This window comes from Bos grunniens, chromosome 17 (assembly GCF_055505025.1).
Source record: "Bos grunniens cultivar Pamir isolate PY7600 chromosome 17, Bosgru_T2T1.0, whole genome shotgun sequence".
Taxonomy (NCBI): domain Eukaryota; kingdom Metazoa; phylum Chordata; class Mammalia; order Artiodactyla; family Bovidae; genus Bos; species Bos grunniens.
This window is the reverse complement of record NC_141181.1, coordinates 31,029,240-31,054,223: the sequence shown is the minus strand read 5'-3', so window position 1 is coordinate 31,054,223 and position 24,984 is coordinate 31,029,240. Positions and strand designations below refer to the sequence as shown.

Here is a 24,984-nt window from a genome sequence, read left to right as displayed (position 1 = left end):
CAGTGAAATAAGGAGAAATATTAGACCAGGCCTGCCTAAAAACAGATCCAAGATGGGATTAAACATACAAGGGTTTTATTAAGGAAAATGTTTGTGTGAGGAAATGGGGAGGGAGCCAGGAGAGGCGGGGAGAGACACCAACACCTGATACAAGCCTGGCTCCAAGGGAAGGAGAGACGAAATAAAAGTCTGCTGGAAGCATCGTGGACTGTCCTGCAGTTCAAGGAAGCCTCAGCCAGGCGTTCAGGGAGGCTGAGCCCCAGACACCTATCAGCGAAGCCCTGAGTCTGCCAGGAGCAGGCCTACCTTAGAGTCCCGCCTGTGCTGTACAGCGGCAGCAGGGCATGGAAAGCATGGCTTCTGTGAAAATGCCTTGATAGACTTCAGAGCAGGGAACCTGGAGTCTTCTGTCAATCATATACTTGCAGGTGGACTTTGAGGCACACTCTCATGGCTGCCAGAGGTGGCAGTGGTTAAGTTGCTAAGTCGTGTCTGACTCTTGTGACCCCCATGGATAGTAGCCCACCAGGCTCCTCTGTCCATGGCTCCCAGAGGGGGAAACATAACTAATATTCTACTATTTTCAATATCAGACTTGTCAAGATTTAAACCTCACAAGCACTTAAGTCCCTTTTAACTGGACTGATATTGTTAATGAGAATGATCACTGAAATAGCATCAAAATATGTATCTTAGGCATACATATATAACAAAGATTTTACCAAAATGCAAACTGACAACTCATTCTGTCTCCAGCCCAAATACATTACTTTGCTTCTGGAATAAAATGGAATACTCTTTTTTTTTTTTTCTTTTTTACTCAGTTACACAAAGTCTCTTCAACATTCTTTCAGATTATGATTTTATATATTACTGTTTTAGTATAGACCCTTTGGATTTACTTTGTTCAAATATCTCCTTTAAATTTCTACCTAAATAAGCTTTTCCACTACATTTTTTTTCCTAAACAATTTTAAAACTTGTTTGTGTGCCAGCTGTTATTAGAAATATTTATTAATGCATCCTTTCAGTTCAGTTCAGTTGCCCAGTCATGTCTGACTCTTTGTAACCCCTTGGAATGCAGCATCTCAAGTTTCCCTGTTCATCACCAAGTTCTGGAGCTTGCTCAAACTTATGTCTATTGAGTCAGTGATGCCATCCAACCATCTCATCCTCTGTTATCCCCTTTTCCTCTGCCTTCAATCATTCCCAACATCAGGGTCTTTTACAATGAGTCAGTTCTTTGCATCAGGTAGCCAAAGTATTGGAGTTTCAGCTTCAGCATCAGTCCTTCCAATGAATATTCAGCACTGATCTCCTTTAGGATGGACTGGTTGCACCCCATTGTAGACCGAGACTCTCAAGAGTCTTCTCCAACAACACAGTTAAAAGGCATCAAATCTTTAGCGCTCAGCTTTCTTTACAGTCCAATTCTCACATCCATACATGACTACTGGAAAAACCATAGCTTTGACTAGATGGACCTTTGTTGACAATGTAATGTCTCTGTTTTTTAATATGCTGTCTAGGTTGGTCATAGTTTCTCTTCCAAGCAGCAAGTGTCTTTTAATTTCATGGCTGCAGTCACCATCTGCAGTGATTTTGGAGCCCCCCAAAAAATAAGTCTCTCACTGTTCCCACTGTTTCCCCATCTATTTGCCATGAAGTGATGGGACCAGATGCCATCATCTTAGTTTTCTGAATGTTGACTTTTAAGCCAACTTTTTCACTCTCCTCTTTCACTTTCATCAAGAGGCTCTTTAGTTCTTCTTCACTTTCTGCCATAAGGGTGCTGTAATTTGCATATCTAAGCTTATTGATATATCTCCCAGCAGTCTTGATTACAGTATGTGCTTCAACCAGCCCAGCACTTAGCATGATGTGCTCTCCATATAAGTTAAATAATCAGGGTAACAATATACAGTCTTGATATACTTCTTTCCTGATTTGGAAACAATCTGTTGTTCCATGTCCAGTGTTAACTGTTGCTTCTTGGCCTTCACACAGATTTTTCAGGAGGCAGGACAGGTGGTCTGGTATTGCCATATCTTTACGAATTTTTCAGTTTGTTGTCAAAGGCTTTGACATAGTCAATAAAGCAGAAGTAGATGTTTTTCTGGAACTCTCTTGCTTTTTCAATGATTCAATAGATTTTGGCAATTTGATCTCTGGTTCCTCTGCCTTTTCTAAATCTAGCTTGAACATATGGAAGTTCTCAGCTCACATACTGTTGAAGCCTGACTTGGAGAATTTAGAGCATTACTTTGCTAGCATGTGAGATAAGTGCTATTGTGTAATAGTTTGAACATCGTTTGGCATTGCCTTTCATTAGAATTAAAATGAAAACTGAACTTTTCCAGTCTTGTGTCCACTGCTGAGCTTTCCAAATTTGCTGGCATACTGAGTGCAGCACTTTCACAGCATCATCTTTTAGGATTCGAATTAGCTCAACTGGAATTCCAGCACCTCCACTAGCTTTGTTCGTAGTGATGCTTCTTAAGGCCCACTTGACTTCACATTCCAGGATATTTGTCTCTAGTCCACTGATCACACCATCATGGTCATCTGGGTCATGAAGATCTTTTTTGTACAGTTCTTCTGTGTACTCTTGCCACATCCTCTTAATATCTTCTGCTTCTGTTAGGTCCATACCATTTCTGTCCTTTATTGAGGCCATCTTTGCATGAAATGTGCCCTTGGTATTTTGAATTTTCTTGAAGAGATCTCTAGTCTTTACCATTCTATTGTTTCCCTCTATTTCTTTGCACTGATCACTGAAGAAGGCTTTCTTATCTTTCCTTGCTATTCTTTGGAATTCTGCATTTAAATGGGTATATCTTTCCTTTTCTCCTTTGCCTTTCGCTTGTCTTCTTTTCTCAGCTATTTGTAAGGCCTCCTCAGACAACCATTTTGCCTTTTTGCATTTCTTTTTCTTGAGGATGGTCTTGATCACTACATCCTATATACTGTTACGAACTTCTGTCCACAGTTCTTCAGGCACTTTGTCTATCAGATATAATCCCTTGGATCTATTTGTCACTTTCACTGTATAATCATAAGTGATTTGATTTAGGTCATACCTGAATGGTCTACTGGTTTTCCCTACTTTCTTCAATTTAAGTCTGAATTTGGCAATAAGGAGTTCATGATCTGAGCCACAAACCACTCCTGGTCTTGTTTTTGCTGACTGTATAGAGCTTCTCCATCTTTTGTAGCAAAGAATATAATCCATCTGATTTTGGTATTGACCATCTGGTGACGTCCATGTGTAGAGGGACACATGGAAGAGGGTGTTGGGTATGACCAGTACATTCCCTTGGCAAAACTGTTAGCCTTTGCCCTCCTTAATTTTGTACTCCAAGGCCAAATTTGTCTGTTACTCCAGGAATTTCTTAACTTCCTACTTTTGCATTCCAGTCCCCTATGATGAAAAGGACATCTTTTTGGCTGTAAGTTCTAGAAGGTCTTGTAGGTGTTCATAGAACCATTAAATTTCAGCTTCTTCAGCATTACTGGTTGAGGCACAGACTTGCATTACTGTGATATTGAATGGTTTGCTTTGGAAACAAACAGAGTTCAGTCAGTCATTTTTGAGATTGCATCCAAGTACTGCATTTTGGACTCTTTTTTTGACTATGATGGCTGCTCCATTTCTTCTAAGGGGTTCTTGCCCACAGTAGTAGATATAATGGTCATCTGAGTTAAAGTTGCCCATTCCAGTCCATTTTAGCTCACTGATTCCTAATATGTCAATGTTCACCTTTGGCATTTCCTTTACCATCCTGAAATTAAATGTAATTGTTTGCCAATTTGAAATTAGTCATAGGTATCACCTATATACAGTTCTCATTTTTAAAATACTTCTTCCAGTTGACTTTATTTTTAATTGGAGGATAATTCCTTTATAATGTTAAGTTAGTCTCCTCTGTACAACAATGTGAATCAGCTATAAGTACACATATACCCCTTTCCTCTTGAGCCTCCTTCCCACACCACCACCCCCTTCCCATTTCTCTAGGTCATGACAGAGCACCAAGCTGAGCTCCTTGTGCTATACAGTGGCTTTCCACATACATTTTTTTTTTTTTTACCTTCAATAGAAACATGTTTTTATTTTTTTTAATTTATTTATTTTAATTGGAGGCTAATTACTTTACAATATTGTGGTGGTTTTTGACATACTTTGACATGAATCAGCCACATGTGTACATGTGTCCCCCATCCTGAACCCCCCCCACACCTCCCTCCCTATCCCATCCCTCTGGGTTGTCCCAGTGCTCCGGCTTTGAATGCCCTGTTTCATGCATTCAACTTGGACTGGTGATCTATTTCAATATGGTAATATACATATTTTGATGCTATTTTCTCAAATCATCCCATCCTTGCCTTCTCCCACGGAGTTCAAAAGTCTGTTCTTTATATCTGTGTCTCTTCTGTTGTCTCACATATAGGGTTGTCATTACCATCTTTCTAAATTCCATATATATGTGCTAATGTACTGTATTGGTGTTTTTCTTTCTGACTTACTTCACTCTATATAATAGACTCCAGTTTCATCCACCTCATTAAAACTGATTCAAATGTGTTCTTTTTAATAGCTGAGTAATATTCCATTGTGTGTATATACCACAGCTTTCTTATCCATTCATCTGCCAATGAACATCTAGGTTGCTTCCATGTCCTAGCTATCATAAACAGTGCTGTGATGAACATTGGGGTACATGTGTCTCTTTCAATTCTGGTTTCCTCAGTGTGTATGCCCAGCAGTGGGATTGCTGGGTCATATGACAGTTCTATTTTCAGTTTTTTAAGGAATCTCCACACTGTTTTCCATAGTGGCTGTACTAGTTTGCATTCCCACCAACAGTGTAAAAGGGTTCCCTTTTCTCTGCATCCTCTCCAGCATTTATTGTTTGTAGACTTTTTGATAGCAGCCATTCTGATTGGCATGAGGTGGTACCTCACTGTGGTTTTGATTTGCATTTCTCTGATAATGAGTGATGTTGAGCATTTTTTTCATGTGTTTGTTAGCCATATGTACATCTTCTTTGGAGAAATGTCTGTTTAAAAACAAAAGACCTACATATAGAAAACTACAAAACACTGATGAAAGTAATCAAAGATGACACAAATAGATGGAGAAATATAACATGCTCATGGATCACAAGAATCAATATAGTGAAAATTAGTATACTACCCAAAGCAATCTATAGATTCAATGCAATCCCTATCAAGCTACCAACAGTATTTTTCACAGAAACAGAACAAATAATTTCACAATTTGTACAGAAATACAAAAAACCTCAAATTGGCAAAGCAATCTTGAGAAAGAAGAATGGAACTGGAGGAATCAACCTGCCTGACTTCAGACTGTAATACAAAGCTACAGTTATCAAGACAGTATGGTATTGGCACAAAGACAGAAATATAGATCAATGGAAAAAAATAGAAAGCCCAGAGATAAATCCACACACCTAGGCACACCTTATCTTTGACAAAGGAGGCAAAAATATACAATGGAGAAAAGACAACCTCTTTAACAAGTGGTGCTGGGAAAACTGGTCAACCACATGTAAAAGAATGAAACTAGAATACTTTCTAACATCATACACAAAAAGAAACTGAAAATGGATTAAAGATCTAAATGTAAGACCAGAAACTATAAAACTCCAAGAGGAAAACATAGGCAGAACACTTTCTGACATAGATCACAGCAAGATCCTCTATGACCCACCTTCAGAGTAATAGAAATAAAAGCAAAAATAAACAAATGGGACCTAATTAAACTTAAAAGGCTTGCACAATGGAGGAAACTATAAGCAATGTGAAAAGACAGCCTTCAGAGTAGGAGCAAATGAATAATAGCAAATGAAAGAACTGACAAAGAATTAAGCTCAAAAATATACACACAGCTCATGCAGCTCAATACCAGAAAAATAAATGACTCAATCAAAAAATGGGCCAAAGAACTAAACAGACATTTCTCCACATACTATTTTACACATGGTAATGCATATATGTCAATGGTACTCTCTCAGTTCATCCAACCTTCTCCATCTCCTCTGAGTCCACAAGTCAATTCTCTATGTCTGTGTCTCTATTCCTAGCCTGAAAATAGGTTAATCAGTACCATCCTTCTAGATTCCACACATAGATTAACACATAGATGTGTTAATAACGATGTTTGGTTTTCTCTTTCTGACTTACTTCACTCTGTATAATAGGCTCGATTCATCCACCTCATTAGAACTGATTCAAATGCATCCCTTTTTATGGCTGAGTAATATTCCATTGTGTATATGTATCACAGCTTCTTTATTCATTCATCTGTTGATGGACATTTAGGTTGCTTTCATGTCCTTACTATGTAAATAGTACTGCTATGAATATTGGGGCACATGTACCTTTTTGAATTATGGTTTTCTCAGTATATATGCCCAATAGTGGAATTGCTGGGTCATATGTAGTTTTATCACTAGCTTCTTAAGGAACCTCCATAGTTTCTCAATAGTGGTTCTATCTATTTACATTTCCACCAACAATGCAAGAGGGTTTCTTTTTCTTTACATCCTCTCCACCATTTTGTTTGCAGATTTTTTGATAATGGCCATTCTGACTGGTGTGAGGTGATAATTCATCATAGTTTTGATTTTCATTTCTCTAATAATGAGCGATGTTGAACATCTCTTCATGTTTTGTGGGTCATGTATATGTCTTCTTGGAGAAAAGTCTATTTAGGTCTTCTGTCCAGTTTTTGATTGAGTTGTTTGTTTTTCTGATATTGAACTACATGCGCTCTTTGTATATTTTGGAGATAAATCCTTTGTCAGTTGCTTCATTTGCAATTATTTTCTGCCTTTCTGAGCACTGTCTTTTTGTCTTCTTTATGGTTTCCATTGTTGCACCAAAGCTTTTCATTTTAATTAGGTTCCATTTGTTTATTTTTGTTTTTACTTCCATTACTTTAGGACCTGAGTCAAAGAGGATCTTGCTGCAACTTATGTCAAAGGGTATTCTGCCTATGTTATCCTTTAAGACTTTTATAGTGTCTGGCCTTACATTTAGGTCTTTTTGAGTTTATTTTTCATCTATGATATTACATATATATATATATATATATATATATATGAAGTGATTTCATTCTTTTACAATAGCTGTCCAGTTTTCCCAACACCACTTACTGAAGGGACTATCTTTTCTCCATTGTACATTCTTGCCTCCTTTGTCATAGCTTAGGTGGCCATAGGTGCTTGGGTTTATCTCTGAACTTTCCATCCTGTTCCATTGATCTGTATTTCTGTGTGCCATTACCATACTGTTTTGATGACTGTAATCATCTGATGTCTGGAGTCAGGGAGTCTGATTCCTCCTGATACAGTCTTCTTTCTCAAGATTGTTTCTGCTATGTGAAGTCTTTTCTGTTTCCATACAAAATGTAAACTTTTTGTTCTAATTCTGTGAAAAATGCACTTGGTAATTTGATAGGGATTGCACTGAATCTTTAGGTTGCCTTAGGTAGTACAGTCACTTTCATAATACTGATTCTTCCAACCCAAGAACGTGGTATATTTTTTCAACTATTTGTGTCATCTTTTATTTCTTTCATCAGTGTCTTACAGTTTTCTGAGTACAGGACTTTTGTCTCCTTAGGTAGGTATATTCCTAGGTATTTCATTATTTTTGATGCAGTCAATGGTAAACTGAACTGTTTCCTTACTCTCTTTCTGATCTTCCATTGTTAGTGTATAGGAATACAAGAGATTTCTGGGTATTAATTTTGTATCCTGCAACTTTGCCAAACTCATTGATGAGCTCCAATAATTTTCTGGTAGTAACTTTAGGATTTTCTACATGTTGTAACATGTCATCTTCAAACAGTGACAGTTTTATTTCTTCTTTTCCAATTTGGATTCCCTTTCATTTATTTCTCTGATAGTATGGCTAGGACTTCTAAAATTATTTACTCCCCTATCCCGCATTTTGCATTTTTTATGCCATCGTATACATTTTCATATGTTATCTCTCTTTTTTAATTAATTAATTTATTTTAATTGGAAGTTAATTACTTTACAATATTAACTGTTTATTGTGGTCATAGGTGATTCTACAACTTCTGTCTTTTAATGTTCTTACTAGCTTATTTTTTAAGTGGTTGAAAAACAGCTATTATTTTATGTTTGATTTTACTAGTAGGATTTTTCCTTTTCTATAAATTCTTACTTCTTATTGTGTTTTTCCCCCTAGTGGGGAGCTGCACCAGAGTTTCAGGGGATAAGATCAGATGCAAGGTGAGCTCTGGACAAACACGCTGAGACAGTCACAGAGAATCAGACAGAGCCCTAAGCAGTTTCAATCCAGTTCCTCCACTTTACACCAAGGAGCAAGCAAGCATGTGTACTCTTTGTGAGTTTTTCAGTTTCTTACAGCAGTCTTTAAGTTCCACTGGTTTTCAATCCAGTTGAAAGATTCTTCTTCTCAGTGTCAGATCCCAGGGCTGGGGTGCCCAGTATGTGCTCTGAACACATCACTCTTCAGGGAGGCTATCCAAGCCATCATATTCCCTTCTTCTTCTGTGGACCCTCCTTGGGGAATGTATCGCAGTCTCATCACCTCTCTTCCCTTCCTACCCAACTCAGTGTGGATCTTTCTTCACAGCCTTGATTGCGGAAGACTTCCCACCAGTCTCCAGTTTGTTTCTGGTGAGAAATGCTCCACGTGTTGATTTATTTTTTATGTGTTTGTAGGGGTAGGTGAGCTCAGTACCTTCTTACCCTGCCACCTTGATCTCCTCCTCTCAAATTTTTAAAATTTTAAACAATTTACTTTGGACAGCCATCTACCATGCACAGAATGAGACTGCTGTATAATATTAATCAAATGGTTAGTCATATTTTAATATAACTTGAAATGATATTCATTAATTTGTTTAATCTTTCACTTAGGTTTCAGAGATCAAGAGGTGTCAAAGTATAAGGCAATGAATTCCTAAATGATCTAGTACTAGTGTACTCAACTGACTGAAAACATACATAGTAAGCAAGTATACCTTGTGCTATGCCTCTGGTATAAGCAATGAGATTAGATTACGTTGGACATTTTTTATGTGAATTACCTTCAAATGTTTTATGTATTAATAACCTTTTACTGCCATCATGTATAATTCTGACACATTTACTCTATGACTATTTCATTGCTTGAAATGAAATGTTCATACAAACATTTCATATGCCACCAATAAAACTTCATTACTATGATAAAAATTCCCTTGACTGCTGTTCATTATATAAAAATATTTCAATGTTTTTCACCATCCTGACAATATTACTTAAATACCACTCATAAATGAAATAATTAAGATTATTATATTTGGATCTCAATCATAGAAAGGGCTTCCCAGGTAGTACTACTGGTAAGGAAACCGCCTGCCAGTGCAGGAGACAAAAGAGATGCGGGTTCGATCCCTGGGTCAGGAAGAGTCCACTGGAGGAGGACATGGCAACCCACTCCACTATTCCTGCCTGGAGAATCCCATAAACAGAGGAGTCTGACAGGCAAAGGTCCATAGGGTTGCAAAGAGTCAGACATGACTGAAGCAAGGGCACACACATATTCAATAGAAAAGGTATTTTTGTCCCTTGTGCTATATCAATTATAGCATTTTGCAATTTTATATGAAACACAGTGTTTATCCTTCTGATTAGAAGATGTTTGAACACACCAAGTAAAACCTTTAACCCTCTGATGAATGAAACATCTTATATATCTTTCAATTTTATTACCATGGTTCCTTCTAAAGCACTGATTTACTCTTCACTACTCCATTACTTTATTAAGAAAATGTGCATTGGCATGGTAAGTGTGTTGGTAACAGTTCAGTTACAGGAAAAGTTATTAAATCCATTGTCAACATTCAACTGAATGTTATCAACACTTTTCCATATTTGATATTTTTAAATAGTGGATAAATAGAGAGATATGGCCCAAGATAACAATGTAGGAAAACCCTGAATTCACCTGCTCCCCAAGTCATGCCAAATCTACAGCTACATATGGAATAGTTCTCTCTGAAGATACCAGAAAACTAGTTGAACAGCTCCTTTACATCAAATGAGAAAAAAGCCATGCTGACCTGGGTAGGGACTTCTAGATGCAGTTTTGCCATAATCCCCATGCTTGGCACAGCATCCCACAATCAGGAGGAGACCCACAAATCCAGACCCTCTCCCTGAGAAGCAAAGGGTTCGCTTTCCACATCAACTCTTCAGACCAGCATGTGAAAGATGAGGCCTCAAAACATCTTGGTCTGAAAACGAGTGGTACTCAAAGGGTTATAGTAAACTGAGAATCTGCTTTTAAAGGGTTTGTAAGCAGACCCACTCACCCCATGGCTTGGTGCAAAGGCAGTAGTTTGAAAAATGCTCAGCGGCACGTGCGTGTGCTCAGTTGTGTCTGACTCTTTGCGACCCCATGGACAGAGCCCACCAGGCCTCTGTCCATGGGACTTTCCAAGCAAGAATACTGGAATGGGTTGCTGTTTCCTGCTCCAAGGGATCTTCCCAACCCAGTGATAGAACCTGTATCTTTCACATCTCCTGCATTGGCAGGTAGGTTCTTTACCAGCTGAGGCACAGATTCATTTGCTAATCTGACAGTGCCCGCCTGCAGGGCACAAGCCTGCTGGGATACTCTCCAGGGAGTGAGGCACTGGCAGAGGCCATGTTCACACTGTCCTCTACTTATTAAAGCCAGTGGACAGTAGGCACGTTTATTTATTTATTTATTTTTCTCCATGGCATCTTAAATCCCCAGCCAGCAGCACCATCTTTAGCCTTGTTAAAGCCAGTGGACAACATTACTTTTTTTTTTTTCTCCTTTTTCCCTTAGGGTGTGCTGCCATTTCTGCATTTCTGCACTCTGCTTCAGTCACACTCCACAGAAATAGAATCTCCTGCAGGGAATTTTTTGTACATGTCTCCCTCAGTTTTCTCCTTGGAAGAAAAGTTATGACCAACCTAGATAGCATATTCAAAAGCAGAGACATTACTTTGCCAACAAAGGTCCGTCTAGTTAAGGCTATGGTTTTTCCCATGGTCATGTATGGATGTGAGCGTTGGACTGTGAAGAAAGCTGAGCACCGAAGGATTGATGCTTTTGAACTGTGGTGTTGGAGAAGACTCTTGAGAGTCCCTTGGACTGCAAGGAGATCCAACCAGTCCATTCTGAAGGAGATCAGCCCTGGGATTTCTTGGGAAGGAATGATGCTAAAGCTGAAACTCCAGTACTTTGGCCACCTCATGTGAAGAGTTGACTCATTGGAAAAGACTCTGATGCTGGGAGGGATTGAGGGCAGGAGGAGAAGGGGACGACAGAGGATGAGGTGGCTGGATGGCATCACCAACTCGATGGGCGTGAGTCTGGGTGAACTCCAGGAGTTGGTGATGGACAGGGAGGCCTGGTGTGCTGCGATTCATGGGGTCTCAAAGAGTCGGACATGACTGAGTGACTGAACTGAACTGACCTGACCTCAGTTTTCTCAACTATAACTCAAGCCCTCCACCCCGTCCACCTTTAGCGACTGGCCTCATAAAGCTCTGGAGGCCAGGAGGGTTTGCATTCTTAAGTCTCATGAACTGTAACATTTGTAGAGTTCTTGGTAGCCTACCATGCCCACTGCACTGCACAGATAGCAGAATGAAGCACATTCCCAGTGTTTCTGATAAAGAGGCCACTTTTTGTGTTCAGGTCCATTAGCACTGAAATTCACCCAATCAGAGCAGCAAAAAGAAATCTGAAAAGTCAAGATAGTTTAAGGGTCTTATAGGACAACATCAATCAGACTAATACTTGCATTATAGGACTCCTAACAGAAAAAGAAAGAGAAATTTTACTCAAAAAATAGTGGCTGAATTTTCCCTAGCCTGGGGAAAGAAACAGATATCCAGATCTAGGAAGCTCAAAGACTTAATAATTAAGTAAGTCAAAGAGATCCACACCAAGACATTATAATTAGAATGTCAGGACCTAAAAGAGTGAATCTTAAAAGCAGCAAGAGAAAAGCAACTTGTTACACATACAAGAGAGCTTCCATAAGAATACAGATTTTTCATCACAAAATTTGTAGGTCAGAAGAGAGTGGTGTGATATATTTAAAGTCCTGAAATAAAAATCTTTCAATCAGTAATACTCTACCTAACACAGAATACTCTACATTACCATTAAACTGAAGGAGAAATAATTTTCCAGACATGCAAAAGCTAAGGGAATTATCACCGCTAAATTAGCCTTACAAGAAACTGTTAAAGGATATTTTTAAACTGAAAGGGGCACTAATTAGTAATAATTGTGAAAGTATAAATCTCACTGGTAAAGATAAATATATAGAAGAGGTAGTAGATTAATGATTTATACAACTTTGAAGTATGAAGATTAAAAGCCAAAAGTACTATAAGTATGTAAAACTATAATAAGGGACACAGCAGACAAAAAATGTAAAATGTAACATCAAAATCTCAATTGGAGGTGAAAAGTAAAACTTCAGTATTTTATAATGTGTCAATCGTAAGTTGTTACTAGTTTAAAACACATTGTTGTATAAATATAGGTTATGCTATGTAAAACTCATGTTAACCACAAAGTAAAAGCCTATAGTAGACACATAAAAGATAATGAGAAATGAATCTAAGCATTCTACCTATAAAAGTAATAAAACTGTAAAGGAACAGAGCAAGAGAACCATAAAGGAACAGAGAAAAACTAAAAAACAGCCAGAAAACATTTTTTAAATGGCCAGTGTGTCAATAATTACATTTAAATGGACTAAATTCTCCAAGAAAAATACATTGAATATAAAAATGAATAAACACAAAACATCTATAAACTGCTACAAGAAATTCACTGCAGATATAAGGACACACATGAACTGAAAGTAAAAGAATGGAAAAAGATGTTTCACACAAATGAAAACTAAAAGAAAGCAGCCACGGTAACTGTAATTATATCAGATGAAATAGAGGTTAAAACAAAAAGAATGATAAAATACAAAGAAGGGCATTATATAATGATCAAGAGGTCAATCCAACAAAAGGGTACATTTGTAAATATGTATACTGCCAATACAGGAGTACCTAAATATATAAAGGAAATATCAAACAACTAAATACAGAAAGAGACAGCAATGTAGTAACAGGGAACATTAACACCCACTGACAACAAAGAGTTTTCCAGGGAAAATCACTGAGGAAACAATATGTTAGATCTACCAGTCTTAATGGGCTGGTGGCTCAGATGGTAAAGAATCCGCCTACAGTGCAGGAGACCTGTGCTCCATCCCTGGGTTGGGAAGACTCCTGGAGAAGGGCATGGAAACCTACTCCAGTATTCTCACCTGGAGAAATCCCATAGACAGAGAAGCCTGGCAGGCTACAGTCTATCGGGTCATGGTGAGTCAGACACAACTGAGCGACTAAGCACAGCACAACAGTTTTAATATATACAGAGAATTCCATCCATAGCTCAGCTGGTAAAGAAACCGCCTGCAATGTAGATGACCCCAGTTCAATTCCTGGGGCAGGAAGATCTGCTGGGCTTCCATTGATTCAGATTCCATCCAAAAGCAACAGAATACACATTTTTCTCAAATGAACATGGAATACTCTCTTAGATCAATCATCAGTTCAGTTCAGTTACTCAGTCATGTCTGACTCTTTGTGACCCCATGGACTGCAGCATGCCAGGCTTCCCTGTCCAACACCAACTCTTGGAGCTTACTCAAACTCATGTCCATAGAGTCAGTGATGCCATCCAACCATTTCATCCTTGCAATCCAAGAGACTCTCAAGAGTCTTCTCCAGCACCACAGTTCAAAAGCATCAATTCTTTGGCGCTCAGTTTTCTTTATAGTCCAACTCTCACATCCATACATGACTACTGGAAAAACCATAGCTTTGACTAGCAAAGTAATGTCTCTGCTTTTTAATATGCTGTCTAGCTTGGTCATAGCTTTTCTTCCAAGGGGCAAGTATCTTAATTTCATGGCTGCAGTCACCATCTGCACTGATTTTAGAGCCCAAAAAAAAATAAAGTCTCTCACTGTTTCCATTGTTTTTCTATCTACTTGCCATGAAGTGATGGGACTGGATGTCATGATCTTGGTTTTCTGAATATTGAGTTTTAAGCCAGCTTTTTCACTCTCCTCTTTCACTTACATCAAGAGGCTCTTTAGTTCTTCTTCGCTTTCTGCCATAAGGGTGGTGGTGTCACCTGCATGTCTGGGGTTATTGATATTTCTCCTGGCAATCTTGATTCTAGCTTGTGCTTCATCCAATCCAGAATTTCTCATGATGTACTCTGCATATCATATGCTGATTGATCATGTGTTAAGCAAAAAAATAAGTTTCAATAAATCTAAGATTGAAATCATATCAAGCATCTTTTCCAACCACAAAGATTTAAGGCTAGAAATCACTCACAACTAGAAATTCACACATACACGGAGATTAAACAACATGCTACTGAAAAATAAATTAATCATGGAAGAAACCAGAGAATAAATCAAAAGATATATGCAAACAAAAGCAAATGCAAATATAATACACCAAAATCTATATGATACAACAAGAGTACTCTAAGAGGGAAATACATAGAATTGTACACATTCCTTCCTCAAGAAACAAGAAACATCTCAAGTAAACAATATAATATTTTACCTCAAATAACTAGAAAAAGAAGAACAAACAAAATCCAAATGTTAGTAGAAGACAGGAAATAAAAAAGATCGGAGAGAGCATAAGTAAATGAACAAAGATTAAAATGGATATGGAGAAGATCAGTGAAAGTAAGAGCTACCTCTTTGAAAAGATAAGCAAAGAGATAAACATTTAGCTGAACTGACAAAGAGAAAGAGAGGGATCAAATAAACAAAATAAAAAGTGAAGCAGATATTAAAAATGATACCATAGAAGTACAAAATATCAGAAGAGATTATTATAAACAATTCAATAATACAGGCAGCCTAGAAGAAATGAATAAATTCATAGAAATATACAACCCACTATGAATGAATCAGGAAAAATAAAAAATCCAAATAAGCCAATCACCAGTAAAAGAGATTGTATAAGTAATCTAAAACTTCCCAATACACAAAATTCCAAGCCATATAGTTTCACTGGTGATTTCTCAAACATTCAAAGAAGGATAAACACCAATCCTCTTGCTTTTTCTATGGTCCAATCAATGTAGGCAATTTGATCTCTGGTTCCTATGCCTTTCTTTATCCAGCTTGAACATTTGGAAGTTGGTTCACGTACTGTTGAAGCCTGGCTTAGAGAATTTTGAGCATTATTTTGCTGGTGTGTGAGATGAGTGCTATTGTGCGGTAGTTTGAACATTCTTTGGCATTGCCTTTCTTTGGAATTGGAATGAAAACTGACCTTTTCCAGTCCTGTGGCCACTGCTGCATTTTCCAAATTTGCTAGCATGTTGAGTGCAGCACCTCACAGCATCATCTGAAATAGCTCAACTGGAATTCCAGCACCTCCACTACCTTTGTTCATAGTGATGCTTCCTAAGGCCCACTTGACTTCACATTCCAGGATGTCCAGATCTAGTCTACTGATCACACCATCGTGGTTATCTGGGTCATGAAGATCTTTTTTGTATACTTCTTCTGTGTATTCTTGCCACCTTTTCTTCATATCTTTTGCTTCTGTTAGGTCCATACCCTAACAGAAGGTATGTGTTTATTGTGCCCATCTTTGCATGAAACATTCCCTTGGTATCTCGAATTTTCTTGAAGTGATCTCTAGTCTTTTCTATTCTATTGTTTTCCTCCATTTCTTTGCATTGATCACTGAAGAAGGCTTTCTTATCTTTCCTTGCTATTCTTTGGAACTCTGCATTCACATGCTTATATCTTTCCTTTTCTCCTTTGCCTTTCACTTCTCTTCTTTTCTCAGCTATTTGTAAGGCCTCCTCAGACAGCCATTTTGCCTTTTTGTATTTCTTTTTATTGGGGATGATCACTCCCTCCAGTACAATATCACAAACCTCTGTCTGTAGTTCTTCAGGCACTCTGTCTAACAGATCTAGGCCAACCTAGACAACATATTAAAAAGCAGAAACATTATCTTGCCAACTAAGGTCCATCATCTAGTCAAAGTGATGTTTTTTCCAGTAGTCATGAATGGATGTGAGAGTTGGACTATAAAGAAAGCTGAGCACCAAAGAACTGATGCTTTTGAACTGTGGTGTTGGAGAAGACTCTTGAGAGTCCCTTGGACTGCAAGGAGATCAAAGCTGTCCATCCTAAAGGAAATCATTCCTGAATATTCATTGGAAGGACTGATGCTGAAGCTGAAACTCCAATACTTTGGTCACCTAATGCAAAGAACTGACTCACTGGAAAAGACCCTGATGCTGGAAAAGATTGAAGGCAGGAGGAGAAGGGGACGACAGAGGACAAGATGGTTGGATGGCATCACCGACTCGATGGACATGAGTTTGAGCAAGCTCCAAGAGTTGATGATGGACAGGGAAGCCTGCCATGCCGCAGTCCATGGGGTTGCAAAGAGTTGCACACAACCTAGCAACTGAACTGACAATAGCCAAAATATGGAAAACAGCTTACCCACTCATTGATGAATGAATGAATAAAGGCAATGTGATCCAGGTAACCCTCACTTTTAGAAAGTTTGCTTTCACAGCTTCACTTTCACAAAAGACATACATTAGTACTTGTTTTTGTTATATGGAAAATATCCAAAGAATATATTCAATTTTATGCAAAAAGGTAACCACTTCACCTTTTGCCATTTCTGCTTATGAGGTATTTAACAGGAAAAATCTGCTTTCACATTGGGGAAATCTGCAAATACATATAATGAAATATTTTTCAGCCATTAAAAATGAATGCAGTCCTGCCATTTACAAAAACATGATTGGATCTGGCGGGCATTATGCTATGTGAAAAAGGTCAGAGAGAGACATACAAATATTCTATATGTGACATCTTAAAAAAGCAAAAGAAAGAAAGGAATAAAAAACCAAGCTCATAGATACAGAGAACAGAATTGTTTTTGCTAGTGCTAAGGAAAAGTTAGGGGTTGGGTGAAATGAGTATAAGAGATCAAAACATACAAACTTCCAGTTATAAAATAAATAATTTATAAGGATGTAGTACACAAATTGGTGACTATACTTCACAATACGTATAACCTATTTGAAAATTGTTGGGAGAGTAAAAGTCCTCATGACAAGAGGAAAAGAAAAGAAAAAAAGTTTTCTAACTATATAATGGTGACAGGCAGTATAACAAGACTTACTGTGGTGGTGATTTCACAATATAAATGAATATAGAATCATGTTGTACACCTGAAACCAATATTAAATTATATGTTGAATATACTTAAATAAAGGCTAAATCATAAACAAATTTATATGCAAATGTGCTATCAATAAATTCAACACCATAAATAGTGATGTGAGTTCCAATATGGTGAATAACTTGGGGATACTTCCATGCAGATAGAATTCCCTGCATAGACATTTTCTATACTCATTTTTTTCAACTATGATTTTTATCTTTTTAATTTATAAGTCATTGGCATATTGGAAATACTGACCAAACTGTCATAGACAATGTAATTTTTCCTAGTCAATAGTCTTCCTTTTGACTTTGGTATAATCTTAAAACTCAAATTTTTCATTCTTCAATTTTCAAATATATTTATCTTTTCTTATTTGTCTCTCTTCTTTTGAAAGACTTTTTCTATATTGGGCTAACAGTTCACTGTTTTACTATTAGGTTTTTACCTTTGATCTTCTGAAACCTCAGCTTTGTTAAAGTCTTTGCCAGAGAGAGAAACAAGCATCTCTAATTAAATAACTTAGTTTTCCACTAAAATATACTATCATTTTATCTGTTTGTTAGTTTAAGTCTCTTATGCCTTGATTTTATGTCTGAATTTCTACTGTGTTAAACTAATCTGCTTTTCTACTCTTGTGCCAATGCCATGCCATTTTGATTACAATGATATACTAGTAAGTTTCAGTATCAGGCAAAGCAAATATCCACTTAATATACTTTTAATACCTTTCTTGATTGTTCCAGGACATTTATTCTTTCATATAAATTTGTATATAGTTTTATCTAATTTTTGGAAACCACTGCCTAAAATTGCCTTGAACACATAAAAACAAATTGCTATGTTTATGATGTTTTCACCAAACACCATGAGCAGCTCTCTATTATTTGTCTACCTTTTGTTTTATTCCCTCATTAAAATTATGCTTTTGCTTTCCTTCTTAAATTATGTGATATAATGCATCAAGGCAAAAGTAAACAATGTATAAACATATAATATAATGAAAAAATAAATAGTGAACACTTTTCTAATTGCCATTTAGATAGTATATTACTTAACACTTAGTACTAAGCATTTAGATAGTACATTGCCCAAAAGTTCCCTATCCAATGTGTTTCTTCACAGATGCTCGGTTGTGAGCAAAGCTTCCAAGTTCCATCAACCTGCCTGGCAGGCCTCCCCCAGCACATATACCTACCTATATTTTATTGACCTGGGAGGAAGATTGAAGGGAATTGAAACAACTGATACATCTTCTTTTAATCCTCTCCTAAACTTTTTTTGTAAATAAACACTTAGAAAAGGAAGTTTAAATGAACTATTATTAGAGCACAACAGATTTATCTTTTGGCGTTGAGGTAAAATTAATTTTGTTAAATTAAATATTCTTGAAGTACTTTATATTTGCCTTTTAGCTTTACTTTTAAATAATATTATTTTCATTTATTTTAATAATAATCCTTAAATGGAAATTCACGATATAAAAAAAAATGTTATAAAAAGTATGTTGGCATGCTTATGTGTATAGGACTACTAAAAATTTTAAATATTACCCAAATTATTAGGCTAAATAGTTATAAAATCAAATAAACATATATACAGTTGATTAAAATAAACTTTTCTGAAGTAATTCATGTAGCTATCCCACTTATCCACTTCAGTTACCCTGTAAAGATCCCAGGTAAATAATATCAAAGTATCTTAACAATTACTTGAAACAAATGGCATAAAATTACTTTTTTTGAATCCCCACTTTGATGGACCAATTTCTCTATGCCAACATAGAGCAACTGCACAAATTCTAAATGATTTAAAATATAATATGCCCATTGACGAAATATATATAATATACAGTGAAGTAATTACTATAACATACATAGTACTACATTTAGATCAAAAAGAACCTCCAATTTCATGAAGGCACAAAATTTAAGAATATACATTATATTGTATCAAATATTCATCTATAATATGATTTAGCTAAATATTTTATAGATTTTTATGTTCAAGTCTTCTTGTGACCTAAGTTTGACACTAAGTCCCTGTGGAGGCTCAAAAACAGTTTACATTTGAAGCAGTTTTATATTTTATCCTATGTGAAAAATCAGCTTTTCCTTAATTGTCTGTTTGTGTTTGTGTGACACAGAGAGAGAAGAAGAGAAGGAAAGTCAAAAGTAATAGATTATGGAATTTGGGGTAGTGGGAGAGCCAGAATTTGGGGCCTCAATGAGCTCAAGTGGTCAAGAGAAGGAAAAAATGAATAAAGAAATATGTAAGGTCAAAGGAATCTCAAATATGAGAATGTTCTGGAAACACAACCTCAGAACTGTGAAATCCCACTGAAATTTAAATTGATTGATTTTTCTAACTGCAAAGGACTAAAAATTAGGATGTGAAAATGTGAACAAATAAAGTTATCAGTTTTATGCAGTTCTTCTATTTTATTTTTTCTAGTCTGAATTGATTTTGCTTCTCTTACCTCCTTTTATCTCTTCCTGGCTTTTTGCCACAGACACAAAAGGTACAAAGAAAACCAAGTCTAGAATTTTCTCAATGAGTGAGTGTGTGGGAAAGGTTAGGACTGACAGGAATATCTGATGCACACAGTCTGCCCTGAAGTAAAGTAAAATAATTCTGTTAATTTTGAGCTGTATCCCCAGTACCTGCCCAGTATGTGACACATGACAGATGCTCTATGAACTGAAAATGAATCATTGACACTGAATCCAATGTATCCAATTATATTTTAATTGCAACAGAGTCTGAAAATTATCACCACCTTAAGTAGGATGTAAACATGACCAGCCAATGAAATGTTCAGTGGTCAAGGACACAGCAAGGGGGACTGGGATTGATTACTGGCTCTGCCACCCACTACTTCTGTAAACTTCATAATTTACATAAACTTTTTATGCCTCAATTTCTTCATCAGTAATAAAGGTAATATTAGTATCTGTATCATGACCATTTTGTTTCAATTTAAAAGAATATCAAGCAAGTTTTTAGTGTTTAATTCTAACAATTATAATGAATGGTAGTAGGTATTTGGATGATAATCAAAGAACAATTCTGTCATCACAATAGTCCCTGAGTCCGGGATACAGAAATGATTTAGGATATGATTAGGTAAATGGCATACCTTAACCTAGCAACATTATGTGTATCAGTACCTTATCAGGATTATCAAGCAACCATCTCAGCATTCTTTGTCAAGTTTTGTTGTGAATGGAAGCAAGCATTTGAATAATCAAAGAATAAACAATTTTAGTTTCATCAGAAGACTAGGAGAATTCCTTCCCACATGCTTTTCACTAAAAAACAATTTAAAATTTAAAATCTATTGAAAATTATTTTAAAGCATTGTTAGTTCAGTATATTATGTATGAGAATTAAAAAATCAAAGTTCTAAATTAAACAGCAAAATTAACTCTATGATGCAGATATACATAAATTGATACACATTTCTAGGTATCAAGTTCTAATTGGCTATAACGCAACTATGACATAAATTACCTGGAGTTAACTTAAACTTCACAAGTTAAGGGCACAGTCCTTCACAAGACTCCCCATTTAACACATAGCTACCATCTCTGGGGTCCCCAGGTTACCAATACTGCTGACCAGTGGTCTACAAGTTCTGGGGTTCCCACTACCTCCTCAGGCTCAATACTTGGCTGAGATGACTCACAGTACTCAGGAAAACATATGATTATAGTTTTGTTATTAAAAAATATAAATAAGAGCCAGCCAAAGGAAAAGATGCATAGGGGAGGTCTGGGAGGGTCCCAGACGCAAAGCTTCTGCATCCTCAGGACACATTACCCTCCTGACACACTGATATCACCAACAGGTAAGCTCATCCAAGCTTCAGATATCCAGAATTTTATTGGAATTTCATTATGGAGGCATGATTGATTGAATCATTGGCTGTGTAACTGAACTCTATCTCCAGTTCCCCTTTCCTTCTAAGGTCAGGATGTCAGGGCTATATTGTGTGGTTCAAAGTCATTCATCTAGTCACCAGGATGGTGTTCTCAGCATGGTCATCCCCCACGATGAAATCATCTAGGGCCCATGATGAGTCATCTTGTTAGCAAAAACTCAGGTGTGGTCCTAGGTGTCCACCTTAACAACATAGGTACTCCTATTGCTCGGGAAATTCCAGGAACCAGAGACAAAGATCAGCCAAATGCTTCATTATACAACACCGGCATTGAATAAAATTGTTCAGCATATCCTTGCATAACCAATGAAAGCCATCCAAATAAAGAAAGTTATTGTTAACATGTTCGACAGCGGATCTTCCTAGCAATTAACAAATTTAGTATTTTTGTTTCATAAATAATGTTATAAGTCCAGGCATTAACTCACTGGAATTTAATCTATCAATTGGAAATCTATCAATTAACATGAGAGTAATGAGTCTTTATAGTTTTTAAGGTTTCTAATCCTGATGACAGATATAAAAGGAAGGCAAGAGTCCAGTTTGACTAAAATTAAGTTTCAATTTTAAAGTTGTATATCATGTTATATTAAAGACAAAAATCACAGTTACAAAGCACCTCTGAGGTACATCCTTACTTTAGTGACACCATTTGGTGTAACTCCTACAAAAAAACGAACCAGCCACTATGAAGGGCTAACTAGAGGGCATATTGTTGTGGGAAGTTGGCCTGTTTTCCAGCTGTGCCAAATTACCCACCCTGCTGCTTGAATCTCAATAAAAGCCTTTCATACCAGATACAGACTTTGGCAAAGTTCATGTGACAAGGTTCCCAGGAATCTTTCCAAGAAGTCAAATATGCCCAGTCTTTATGAAACTCCTTTCACCATGACTGGTAAGAGGGACCCAGGAAACAAAGGGTAGAAGCTATTATAACTGCAGTTGAATCAGGAGGTCACTGCTACAGTTCTTAAGCTGTCATGAAAATAACAGTGAACCCAAATAATCCCCAATAAAGCAAATTTAAGTGTCTGAACAAAAATAAAGAAAAAAGAAAACAAGGTAGTTTTAGTAAACCTGTTTGTCAAAGAATAAGATCAAAGCGTCAGGACTTTTTTATATACTACATCTCTCTATTGTAAAAATTAAAAATACAAATGAATTTTTCTACCGCATTAAGTCTTCAAAGAGAAAATCCTAACCTTATCTATGATATGAGTAGCATTACTCCCATTTTGCTGTCTTGTGTTTTTTTTTGAAAGATAAATAATAAAGTTCTTAAGGCACAACCATGAATTGATAGAGTAGAAAACTTGTTTTTAAACAAAGTAGGCTATACAGGTTCTAAAAGAAACCTTAAAAAGACAACAAAACAAATGTATGTTATTCTCCAACTGTAGATAAAAATCCACCCACTGAATTATGCACACTAGGCTGAAAGAACTGGGAAAGAAAACAAACTTATTTGTGAACCCTAAAATACAGAAAGAATCCACATAGAGCCTTTTTATTCTTAATTTTCCTTCAATGAGATTCCTTAGGTGTAGAAATCATTCAATTTACAATTTACATCATATTTCCATTTCTAACTCGTTATTGGTTTCCAAGTACTACGGTAACAAGGTACTATAAATTTAGCAGGCCCAAACAGGACTTAGCATCTTACTAACCTTTCCGGAGGTTACGGGTCGGAAATAGGCTTCACTGAACTAAAATCAAGGTTTCTGAAAGGTCGCATTCTTTCTGAGGCTCTGAGAAGAATCTGAATCTAGGCTTTTCACCTTTCTAGAATTTGCTTGTGTTCTTTGACTCACAGCCCTCTTAGTCCATATTCAAAGACAGCAAAGGCTAGTTATAGCTTTCTCCCAGGCCATGACTCTGACTCTGCTGTTCCACCTCCCTCTTCCACAGTTTAGGAGCCTCCTAACTACATTGGGAACACCTGGGTAATTTGGGCTACTCTCCACCTCACAATTACATTGGGCTCACCTAGGTAATCCAGTTATTCTCCTGCACAGAAATTTAATTGACTAACAACCTTAATTCCATCTTTAACCTTAATTTCCCTTTGCCATGTAAACTAACATATTTAAAAGTATCTAGGATAAGGAATACAGGCATCTTTAGGGGTAGGGGATAAAAAGTTTATATACATTAAAGTAGTATAGTCTAGTTTGAAGTGAGAACACAGCAGTTGGAATACCCAAAGCTCCACTTTGGTTCTGGTCCTACAACAAACAAATATTATGATCTTTACCCCTACACCCCCAAAAAAAGAAACCATGGAGCCTCTCTGGATCTTAGCTTCTTCATCTAGTAACTTTTAAAATACACACTAAATATGAAATAGGTAATTAAACTGAGTTCATCTGAGTTATTTACCTGATTAAGGAATTTTAAATTTATCACAGAAAACATAAGATAGTTTCTTAACAAAAGACTTACATACAGAGTTTCATATCCATGCTATACTAAACTATCTTCCTATTTTCTTAAATTTTATCAGCACTGTAAAACAGTTTGATTGTTAAGTCTTGATTTGTAGTAATTTTGATCTTTGTAAACCTATCTAGAAGTGATTGTTAAGTACATGATATTTCTAAAATTCATTTCATTAAGCACAGAAAACAGCTTCTTATTTCCTAATATACTACCTCTATCATTTAACTGTCTGACCTTCAAAAGTTCAGATTCTTGGTCAAGGCATTCAAATTTTATCTATTAATATGCTGAACAAAAACATGCAGAGCAAGATATAAAATAACTCAAATATCACAAATAGCTAAGATGTAGGGATTCATATATACTTTTTACCATGATACATATTGAAACATAGTTCACTTGATGTAATTAAGTTGCAGTGATTATATGTGTATAGATTTAAAATTTTAAATGACAGAAAGAATGATCTGGGTCTCAAAAACTTTGAGTATTCCAAAAGAATCAAACTAGGTCTCTTGGTCTAAACTACAATTAAAACTTAAATATTTTTCTATTTTACTTGTCAATATTTTTTTTAATTAAGACTGGACAGTTTCTTTAAAAAGAAAGTAAGCATTTTAAACGTGAGGAAACAGTGGTGCCTCAATCTTATCAGTATATTAGCCTTTCCAAAAAGCAAATAATAATTGAGTTTGTCCAAAGGACAATATATAACTAGTCTCTTTTGGACAAAATATAATCTACCTAAACAGGGGATTACAAAACAGGGGAAAACAGAGAATTTCATATATCTTGACAGGAAAAAGAAATCAGTTTAGATCTCTCTATGCCAGCTGTTCCTTTATATTACAACATTGTTTTCTATTTAACATCTATATATCTTGAATAAAATTTTGATAAAGAAATTATTTTGAAAAAGGGTCCACTCAGTTGAATTACCAGTTTTTAAAAATATAGGACATGCTATTTCCCCATTCGGGATGGTAACAAAAAAGACATATCACCTGTCATGTAATGAATGACTTATTATTTTTTAAATCTATTTCAGTTCAGGACACTAAAAAAGTTTGAGAATGAAATCTTCTCCAGAATTAAAATATGTGAACCAGGTATAACCATGAAAAAGTATTGGTCAAAGACTCCTATTCATACTATTTTAAAAATCATAGACTACTGAGAAGCCAGAAAGAAAATATAACCAAAATACACGTGAAAAAAGCTAAACCTATTGACAAAGTT

General features: G+C 36.3%; 1 protein-coding gene across 44 annotated transcripts in view; it reads right to left on the bottom strand.

Moving 5' to 3' along the window:
* Positions 1 to 23,329, bottom strand: part of LOC147355172 (uncharacterized) — an 814,003-nt gene extending 790,674 nt beyond the window's left edge. For 9 of the 44 annotated variants that reach the window (XR_015144323.1, XR_015144319.1, XR_015144339.1 and 6 more), the window contains exon 1: positions 22,974 to 23,283. The gene's annotated coding sequence lies outside the window, so the exon portion shown is untranslated. Of the gene's footprint in view, positions 1 to 22,973 lie in introns of all 44 variants that reach the window. The other 35 variants (XR_015144342.1, XR_015144345.1, XR_015144346.1 and 32 more) reach the window with 24 other exon arrangements.
* Positions 23,330 to 24,984: the final 1,655 nt, after the last annotated feature.